Source organism: Elephantulus edwardii, unplaced genomic scaffold, assembly GCF_000299155.1.
Source record: "Elephantulus edwardii isolate Elephantulus edwardi_28Jun2011 unplaced genomic scaffold, EleEdw1.0 scaffold00019, whole genome shotgun sequence".
Lineage (NCBI taxonomy): Eukaryota > Metazoa > Chordata > Mammalia > Macroscelidea > Macroscelididae > Elephantulus > Elephantulus edwardii.
This window is the reverse complement of record NW_006399769.1, coordinates 10,702,398-10,713,303: the sequence shown is the minus strand read 5'-3', so window position 1 is coordinate 10,713,303 and position 10,906 is coordinate 10,702,398. Positions and strand designations below refer to the sequence as shown.

General features: G+C 37.9%; 1 pseudogene; it reads right to left on the bottom strand.

Moving 5' to 3' along the window:
- The window catches only part of LOC102858146, a 57,427-nt pseudogene extending 52,916 nt beyond the window's left edge, over positions 1–4,511 (bottom strand).
- Between the last annotated feature and the right edge of the window lie 6,395 nt (positions 4,512–10,906).

Sequence of the window (10,906 nt, the reverse complement as noted above, 5' to 3'; positions counted from 1 at the left end):
TGGACTGCCAAGAAAACAAACAGATTCATCCTGGAGAGGGTTAAACCAGGCTGCTCCTTGGAGGCAAGGATTCTGGGGCTTTGTCTGACATACTTTGGGCACGTTGCAAGAAAGGACAGGTCCTTGGAGAGGGACATAATGCTTGGGCGGGTGGAGGGATGGCGCAAGAGGGGAAGACCCTCTATGAGATGGATTGATTCAGTGACTGGGGTAATCAGGATGGGTGTGTCAGAGGCAGCATGATTAGCACAGGACAGAGCAGGGTTTAGGGCTGTTGTACACAGGGTCGCTATGAGTCGCAAATGACTCGATGGCACATAACAACAACAACAACTAGCCTCTAAGGATCCTATTAAATCTTTCAAGTTGCTGCTGATAATTTGATTCCATAAAGATAGCTCTTAAACATATGGATTTCAGAGGCCTAGTTTGGTTTTTGGATTTTTTTAAGCAAACTGCCAGATTTTTTTTCCCAAGCCTCGTCACTTAAATTGAGACCTTGAAATGATGATCTTCTCATGTCATCAAATTTCGTTCATTTAGATAATATGAACCAATTAAAAGGTGGATTTTTTGTTTTCTTCTTTCAAGTTCATTGTGGAATAACTTCTAATTGCTATTGATTAGGGTCCAACTCATAGCTGACGGTTTCTGAGACTGTAAATCTCGTGGAAGGAGATTACTCATTTTTCTCTTGGGAGCTCCTGGAGGATTTGAACCACCAGAGAGATGCAGTCTTTGGGCTGGTAGCACAACTCCCTGAGGGCTACCTCACCAGAAAAAATGGAGTCATTTCTAATTCTATGTCTTGGAATATTTAAGTAAGTTAAGCCAATAGTTTTCATATAGGAGCAATCTCTCCTTCTGAAAACTACTTCCCTACTCCGGAAACATATAACAATGCCTGGAGACATTTTTATTAGTTAAAGCTGGGAAGTGGAATACTATTGGCATTTAGTGGTTGAAAAGGATGCTACTAATCTTTAATGTTATAGGACAGGCCACCACAATAATTACCCACTCCAAAAAGTATAAACCGTGTACTCCTGAGAAACTTTGGTTCAGACATATTCTAATTTAAATTTAAACTTCCTTTAACCATGTAGAGAAATATTTTATTGACAAATAATGACTTTACCATGATAAAAGGGGACTCTGGTGGTCAAGTGGGTAAGAAGTTGTGCTGCAAACCCAAAAGCTGGTGGTTCTAACCCACCAGTTGCTCTCAGTTATTTACAGCATTTACAGCCTCTGAAAACCTGCTGCAGAGTCAGCTATAAGTTGGTTCTGACTCAACGGCACAGACTAACGATCACCATGAAAAAAAGAAATTATTTTAATTGAGTAACTAAATCGCAGTATTTAAGAAACTTACTTGCCTGTGAAGCACCATGATTTGTAATGCACTTTACAGAAGGAAAGTTTTCCCCTGGCGTAAAGATTCACAGCCTCAGGAGTCCGCAAGAGCCATGACTCAAAATCGACTTGACAGCAGAAGCACAATAACTCCAATAAGACAGTGTCCTCACATTTTTACTTTTAAACCACTTCTCATTAAAGAGGCCTCAACAAAAAGAGAACATGTTATTTTATATTTTTTTAAATCTAGTTAACTAATCACTCAGAGTAAAAACAACAGAACAACCACTTTGTCTCTTTGCTAAATGCTTAGTTACAGAAGCTAAATTGTTGGCTTGAGTTTAAGTATATTTCTACCCCAAGCATTCAACATTTATTACCTGGGAGACTTGTTTGTCAACAGAGCACATATTAAGCCAGTTACTGGAAGTGCATTAAGATTATATATGTTAATTTGCACTTGACAAACTTGCCTCCGCGGTGTCTGTTGGGACACAAGCTTAATGTTCAGTCTGATTTGTATTATCAAAACTCACATAAACCTAAGGCCCAAATCCCCACCCAGGGTATAAAAACATAAATTATATAATCCAATGAGAGTTCCTGGGGAAAGTGGCAGCTTCCAAGAGAAGAAAAAAAAATCATTCCAGGGCAAGTTATAGTCTGTAGTATTGTTATCCTTCTATGGAGAGGTAAAGAGGAACCCGTAAGAACAATAAGGATAAAATATCTATTTAGAAACCTACAGTGTCATTTGTGGTGTTCTAGTTTGGGCTTAACAATGCTCTTTGGTTTGTAGTGCATAATCTTCCCTTTAGCCTCTGAAAGTAAGGCAGTATCTCCAAGGGGAGAAATTTTAGTGCAGTCAGAGGATATAGTCCCTCTGTCACAGCACTGATTTTGTGACCTTCACTGAAAACTCAAAGCTCCATTCTGGGGGCTACCTTCACAGTGTGGATAAAAGAGATGAGTCTGGCCCAAGCTTCATAGTTTCAACTCTCTTTGGCATTTTTAAGAGTAATGGATTCAGTTAGAGAGGTGTGATCACAGCAGTGAGAAAAGAAGACATTCAAACTAATACCCCTTTAATGAGCCTTGGAAATGTTAGGCTCTTGGGTGCTAACAAAAAGTTGGAGTTCACATTCATTCTGAGGCTCTTCAAGAGAAAGACTTGGCAAACTACTTCAATAAAGACTTCAACTTAGCAAAGTCTATGGCATAGATCTGCCCTGTCAGGTAGGTAGCTATGTATTGCTTGCACTGGCAGTACCCAAACATTTCTAGTACAATTCCTATATAAATTTTATGGTCATTAATCATATTAGAAAACTTGCAAGCCTTTTAATGTAATTCATTTACTCTTGATAAACATTTAAACAAGTTACAATTGTTTCTTCTATTTTAATCTCTGAGCTGGTCATTATTGGAGATTGGCGGAAGCTCTATCTCTGTATGATTTTGCTTTCATTCAAATTTGGGTTTTCACCTTTCAAAATCCATCTCTCAAAAGCTGTGTGGATCATATAAGACAATGAAAATAGAATGCACAATAATTCATGTGCCGTATAAGAGCCCTTATATAAACATGGCTGGTCTATAACACGTATAATCAAAGAAACAGCTCAAAACTCAAACTCACTTCCGTGGTCCAGTCTGCCTCATAGGGACCCTCCACCACTTTGTAAGACTATAAATCTTCATGAGAGGAGACCGCCTGCCCATCTTCCTCCCAAGGTGTCACTGGTGGAGCCAAATGGCCAGAGACACACAGTTTTTGGGTTAGCAGTGGCCACGAGATACAGATGAAAAATAATAAAGTGAATGTTTTCCCAATTTAAGCATTCATGTGTAAAATGCCACACCACTTCACTTCAATTCTTCAGAAAAAATGTTGAACTAAATATATTAAGAGTATTTCTATTTCTCACTAATCTCAATTGTACAACATAGAGGGCTCTGTAAGTCTAGTAAATATAAAGTTATGCTACTAAACCAAAGGTGGGTGATTTTAATCTGCAGCTTTCAGGCCTAGTTTTAACTGTTTTTTCTCATTCTTCTAAGTGGTATAGCACCGGTCTATCCACTTGCTGTACAGAAGTAAGTTGTGGTTGCTGTGATGCTAAACACTGTGACACTGATGTGTCAACTGCAATAACGGTTACCCCTGGCAGACAGTGTTTTGAGGCGCTCCTTGATTAAAACATACTTGGAAGCAGGAGTAGCTTTCTCTTTTGAAATAGATTGCCTTCAGAAACTCTATGAATGTGGAGAACGATGAAAGTTATACAAATGTTCAGGTCCTTTGTTCATAGGGTTGCAATGAGTCATCTACGACATGATGGCACTTAACAACAACATAGAGAGAGCTCTGTTGGCCTAATGGATAGAAAGTTATGCTACCAAGCCAAAGATGGGTGATTTTAATCTGTGGCCCTCAGACCTACTTTTAATTGCTTTTGTTCAAATCTTCTTCTAAGTGACATAACACTGGTCTGTCCATTTGCTGTACAGAAGTAACTAACGGTTGCTGTGATGCTAAACACTGTGACACTAATGTGTCAAGTGCAATAATGTTTACCCCTGGTGGACAGTGTTTTCCCTGATTAAAACAGGCTTGGAAGAAGAGGCATACCCTTCCAAAATAGCTTGCCTCTGGAAACTCTATGTACGTGCAGAAACAATGAAAAGTTATACAAGTGTTCAGGTCTTTCATTTACAGGGTCGCTATGAGTCGTCTATGACTCAACAGTACCTAACAGCAACAACAATCTCAATTGTAATATCAACTTCTATATTCTTCCACATTCATTATAAATACCAAAAATATTTAACCAGTTCAATATTTGATCTCAAGCTTAATATCAATAGATTCCATACAGTGTTGTAATAGACTGCCCCTCAGGAAAGGACAGTGAGATCTAATAATGACAAATCATAGATAAAATGATTTCCAGAAGGAGAAAAACCCAACTCAAGAGCACCAGGTGAACCTGACTTTCTGCTGATAGACTGTAACCCGTATGCTCACCTCTACTAATTTTAAGGTAGACAGCATTTTCTTCATTTGTTCTGTTCACATCATTGTCTCTTGCTCTGTTATGTATAGAGTCCACAAAAGCACAATTAACAGTCCTCATGTCCCCAGCATTCATGATGTCATCTATTATGTGTTCTGATCCACACAGACAAATGCCTTTGTGTAGTCAATAAAAGACATTCTCTGCTATAAGCCAAGATCTGTCTGACATTAGCAATGATACCCTTCACTCTACTTACTCTTTGGAATACAGCTTCTACTCAGACCCTAGTTAGATATACTGTTCTACATCTATTTTAATTGTATACTGTTGTAATCATTTTTTAAAATCATTTTTTAAATTACTGTTAGCACAAATTTACTTGTTCTTAGGTTCCATTAAGTCTACTCTAAATTGTAGTAACTATATGTACAATAGATCTAAATCTTGCCTGATTCTGTGCCATCCTCCCTATCTCCTCCTTGCTGGCTGCAGCCTATTGTTGCAGTCCCTGCATCAGCCCATCTCATTGTGGGTCTTCCTCCCCTTCACTGTCCTCCCCCTTTCCAAGTATGATATCCTTTTCCAGGAACTGACCTCTCCTTTCAATGCTCAAAGTATGAGACAAAGTCTTACCAGTTTTGCTCCAGAGAGAACACTCAGCACACTTCTTTCAACACAGATTTGTTTGTTCTCTTGATTGTATATATTTATTATTCTTCATCAGCACCTCAAAGGCATCAATTCTTCTTTGAGTTCAGCCTGATATTGTAGGTATTCCTGGAACATGAATTGCATGATAGGGTTGTTCCAGCTCATAAACAAGATTACTGAATGGTTATGTATATCAGTCCTTTGGTAAGACACTGACTGGTGTTGGGAGCAGGGCTCATAATTTCTAGACATCATAAATGTATACATCTCAGAGAAGGTTAGTTCTTCAAGAGAATGATGAAAATGTGAGTTAATGAAAGTCAAAACCTGCAGTAGGTAGTGTACAGTGCAATGGCCCAGTTAAGGGGCTGGAGCCTAGAACAAAAGTCAGCTTTTATAAAAATCACTTCTTAAAAAGAAAAAAATTGTCAGACTGGCACAAAAAGGAAAACTCGAGTTGTAAACTAAGAGACAAGCTATAATAGAAGTATTTTTTTTAAAACTTCAAGGAATTGCAAATTTATGCAAAACAAGTGCAAATATTATAAAGGAGTCATTGTAAGCTTTTTATTAGCAGTCCAACACTCATTATCAGGGTTCCTATTTTTCTAATTGTGTAGTTTAGATATTCTATATTTAAATAGACATTTAAATAAACTATATTTAAATGCTTTTTCTTTTTATTTGCCCATCTGACTTGTCTTGGACTGAGACTGGTTTATTAATCTATATTCTTAATGTATTTCTGCCTATTAATTCTTGAAGTTTTATAGTTTTTGCTTTAAAGTATTGTTAATTTCTTAACTATTATATTTTATTATAATTTATAGTTTTGCCTTCATAAAACCTTATTTTTTTATTAATTTTTATGAAAGTTTACAGAGACTAAAGGTTTCCTGTCATTCATTGTTGTACGTTTCTCCCTGCCCATCCCATCCCCCCCCCAATTCACTTTTCTCCTTGAAAAGAAAGAAAAACTCTTTCATTGTTATGGAGTTCCTCCCCTCAAGTCCACTGAACTGCACAGCCTTCATTCTAAAAATACCTTATTTCTCAGAATGTTTTTTATCTTTAGTTTATTATATCTTATATCAAGCTTGCAATGACTGCCTTATGTTATTTTGCCTTTGCTTTGCATATCAAGTGGTAGTACTATCACAAGGTTGTCATTTATGAAATCATAGTTTTTACATGTCAGTAATCCTGCTAGCTCATCAGAGAGTGATTTATAGTCATTTGTAGAAACCTGGCAAGGGAAGCATTGCAATTATTACTGCTTCACAGAGGGAAACAGGAAAAGAGTTAACTATGGATCTACTTTGATTTGGAAGATATTTTTTTTTTTTTAAGGAAAGGGACTGGCAGAGTGTCTGACCCTGAGTTTCAGCTGAGGCAGCAATCCAGTAGTTGGGGTATACTTGGATGCTGACTTTTCAGAGCAGGCCAAGAAGCTGGATAAGGACACAGAGTTTCTCTGCTGGAAGCATTGTATTCCGCGCACTTGACACCTCATTGCCTGCCTCATCTTGGCCAACAGTTTCCCTCTGGGTACTTGCTGCTTACACTGAAACTCGGGCTCTCACTTCCTGCGGCACTGCTCCACCTCCATCAAGGCTTCCTCCTTTCCCTGTTTCAGACACAGGGCTTTTCTCCTTCAGGCATCTACTACTTTGACTGCTCGACTCTCTCGGCTCTCGGCTCTCGCTTCCCACCTCACAAGGGATGTTAGCTGCCCTGAGGCTGACTGGTCATTGCTGTCTTTTTTGCTAAGCTGATGCTACCAAAGTAACAGATGCTTCCCACTTGTCAATCTATTTCTTGGATGTAGGTAAGATCTGTGACTTACTTATATTGGACATGTTGTTGTTGTTGTTGTTGTTGTTGTTGTTGATTTCCGTCGAGTCAAGACCAACTCATAGCGACTCTGTGAACAAAAAACCTAATGCCTTTCCATAGCTATCATTGTTCCTCCAAGTTCATAGACTTTCCAGAGGCATGTGGGTTAGGAAGTGGATGCTACTCCAGCTTCCAACCTGTTTTACAACTTGCAGCTTCACTAAACACTGTGCACAATGGGAAACCATTATGATATTTGATATCCCTGTGGCCCTCAACTTTACAAACATGAAGTCCTCTTTTAGGAATTAAATGTCCTAATGCTGTGTGCAAAGTAAGGCATCAGAGCACAGCTATCCTCACTTCTGAGTAACACTCCAGTTCTATTTCTTCTGAGGCTGATATATCTGCTGTGATAGTTTTGCCAACATTCTTCATCAATTCCACAATTCAAATGAATCCATTTACTTCTGCATTCCTTTCCCACTGTCTAGGCTTCACATGCACATGAGATGAGTGGTATCTTTGCTTTTTAAAGCTTTGAAGAACTCTTAGTTGCAGATTCCTGACTGCTACTTTCACAGACATTGAGTGTTGATGTAAGTAGAAAGAAGCTGTTACAACTTCCATTTATTCCCTAAGAAAAATAATTGTTATTGTTATTAGTGCCATCTCATCATTTACGACCCGTCCTGTACCATCCTACTACTCTCTGAAATGTTTGAGTAGGATGATATAAACCAGCATGACATAAGGTAGTCCTCAAAGGAGAGAGCATTATAAAAGTAGTTTTATAAAAAATATCTTAAAAAAGAATAGATGTTGCTAAAGAAGAAAAAGAAAAATCACAGCAGATAACTGCCCTTGCTCAACATCCCTTATTCTCTTTATTTTTTTCCTTTCTTTCATCCTCACCCACTGTTCCCACTTCATTCTGGAAAAAGAAAGTGAAGCTGATGCATTAACATTTTTTCTCAGAATTAATAAGAAACAGAACCAAAATGTCAGTGTCTTGAACCTACAAGCTACAGAAAGAAAACTGACAAGTACCCTGATCTGTTCAGTGAGACAAGAGCAGCCTCAAGTGGCCATTGTTAGCCCCACAATGAGGGAATGAGGCCCCCAAAAATTAGGTGACTTAGTCACTTGATAGCCTACATTGTTTTTAAGTACATATTACATTTTTCCTACGCACATTTGAAAGTTTAAACAAGCTTAACAGTCACCCTTGTGTAAAGTTCTGCCTGCATGCCCTTTTCTAACTATTCTAGGATGAGCTACTCTGTTGCTTCAGTTCTGAGGGACATCTGGTGGTGCATCCGAGAACTGTACCTAAGTGTGTTTCCAGCTCTGTTTTCTTGGGTAACAGTCTAAATATTACTAGTCCATTGAAAAATTGCATGAAATCAAAGGTCTTGACCCTTTCTTATGTACTGCTCCATTCTTATAATAAATATTTTGAGATTTTCTTTCTCATCAAGCTGAACTGATATTAATGGAAAATATAACCAACTCATCTAAGGTTGTTGTTTGGTGTTGTTTGTTTGTTTGTTTGTTTGTTTGTTTTGTGTGTTTTTTTAAATGTAGCACCCAAATTGGACATAACAGACAACTAAAGCAGAATGAATTTATATTGAAATAGTATGTACTACATCTGTAGGTACTTGAGTATGATCACACTGAAAATGACAAGGAAATAGGCACTTATGCTTCAATGTGGAATCATTGTGAACACAGCACTTGCAAGTGCAGACAAACGAAGTCTGTGATAGCAACTGCTAAAATTCTGCCAGCAAATTGTCTTCAGGAATATTAATTTTTGAAATTATAATCAACCCCAAGTAAAGTTGAGAACAACATTAAATACAATCTTTTGTTCATTATACATAATAGTTTCATTTCTGGAAAATTACCAAAAATATTTGATAAACCAGAGTTGAAATCTAGGTTCCAATCATTACAAATAAGATCTTCCCCTCCCCCGATCTAAAAATGTCTATCAAGATATTTAAAGTGATGTTAATAGACTTCTGCTGTAGAAAGCTGAAGCAGACTCACGTTTTCCATATTCCTACTGCTAAGTACATCTTGGAACTCCAGGTGTTATATATATATATAAACAAACATAAGAGACTGAAAGGTGGAGAGAAAAAGACAGGCCCGTAAAGATATTAAGAACAGAGGAATGAAATGGTGGTGAGTTCTTTAGGTTTCTCTTTTGCCCCAGGCATCGCAGAATTGTTGTTATGTACTTTCTTATGAACAATAGCTCTGAACTTTGCCCTGACCTGAGTCAACCTCACCTTCTCTGACACACTCACTGCCATTGTGACAATCACTGTGTCAATCCACCCAAGACCTTCTTCTTCTGCATTGACACCCTACCCTTCCAAGCATGATGTTCTTCTCTAAGGATTGATGGTTCCTCCTGGCAGCATGCCAGTACGTGAGCTGGACCCTCTCCAGGACACACCTGTTTATTCTCTTGGCAATCCATGATATGTTTAATACTCAGCACTACAGCTCAAAGGAATTGATTCTTCTTCTATATCCCTTAGTCATTACCCAGCTCTCTGATTCATAGCAAGTAATTGCAAAGACAATGGTCTGGATCAAGCACACCTTAGTCTCCAGATTGTATTATGGTTTTTCAGCATTCTGGAGAGGTCCCTGGCCAGATTTTACCACTGTCATTCACCTTTTGATTTCCTTACTCTGGTGCCAAGAGTGTTGATTGTAGAACAGAGCAAGCTAAAATTGTTAATTATCTCAATCTCTTCTCCATCTATCATGGTGCTTCCAAATTGCCCAATGGTGAGAATCTTTGTTTTCTTGATGTTGAGCTTCAATCTATATTGAAGACTTCAGCTCTTTACCTTCTGAAGCAAATGCATCAGGTCCTCATCAGTTTGAGCAAATTAGGCTCTATCGTCTGCATAACATGGATTTTTGTTGAGTCTTCCTCCAATCTTGATGTCACATTTCCCCTCACGAAGTCCAGCCTCCTGAATGTTGAGTTTCACAAGTAGATTGAAAAGGTATGGAGACAGGACACATTTATAATGCTTCCTTTCCTGCTTTTGAGCCCTGCAGTTGAAAACCTATAATTTTTATAACTTCACTATAAGCTAAGTAACCTATATAATGGCAACAAAAGAGAAAAGATAAATTGCACTTTTAAAAAACGAAGTAATAACTTCAACATATCAATTATTACACTAAATGCAAATAGTCTGAATACACTGAATAAAAGATAGGTTGGAAGAGAGACTAAAAGCTGTAAGTAAATGATATTTCCAGGAAAGTCACATAGTGATTGAAAGTAAAAGAATGAGAATGAACATATGAAAAAGATAACTTGAACATTAATCAAAAAATCAGGATTGACTATATTACTATCATACAAGATAAACTTAAAGCAAGAAAATTGGCAGAGAGAGAAACATTATGCAAAGATTAAATGATCAAGTCACTGACAAGCATATCAATCCTAAATAAAATATATACTATACAATCAACAGCATGTACATATCAAAAAACAGAGCTACATAATTGAACTGAAAGGAAAAATAGACAAATCCACACTTCATTCCTTTCTCAAGATTTGATAGAACCAGACAGGAAATCAGCAAAGATATAGAACTCAGTAAAGATTAAAATGTAAAACTGTCACCAATATTTACAGAATGCTCTATCTAAGAAGAGTACATTCTCTCTCAGTATTTAGTAGCCAGGAAATTAAAAGGTGTATTGTGATGGGAAAGTCTGCTGTTAGGGACCTCTCCAAAGTACTGAAGAGCAATGGTGTCTCTCTGGAGACTAGGTGCATCTGATACAGGCCATGGTTTTTGCTATCACTTGTTATGCATCAGAGAGTTGGACAGTGACTAAGGAGGATAGAAGGATAATTTATGCCTTTGAGCTGTGGTGCTGGAGAAGAGTATTGAGGGTACCATGGACTGCTAGGAAAACAAAGAGATTCATCCTGGAAAGGGTTAAACTGGGCTGCTTCTTGGAGGCAAGGATTCAGAGGCTCCATC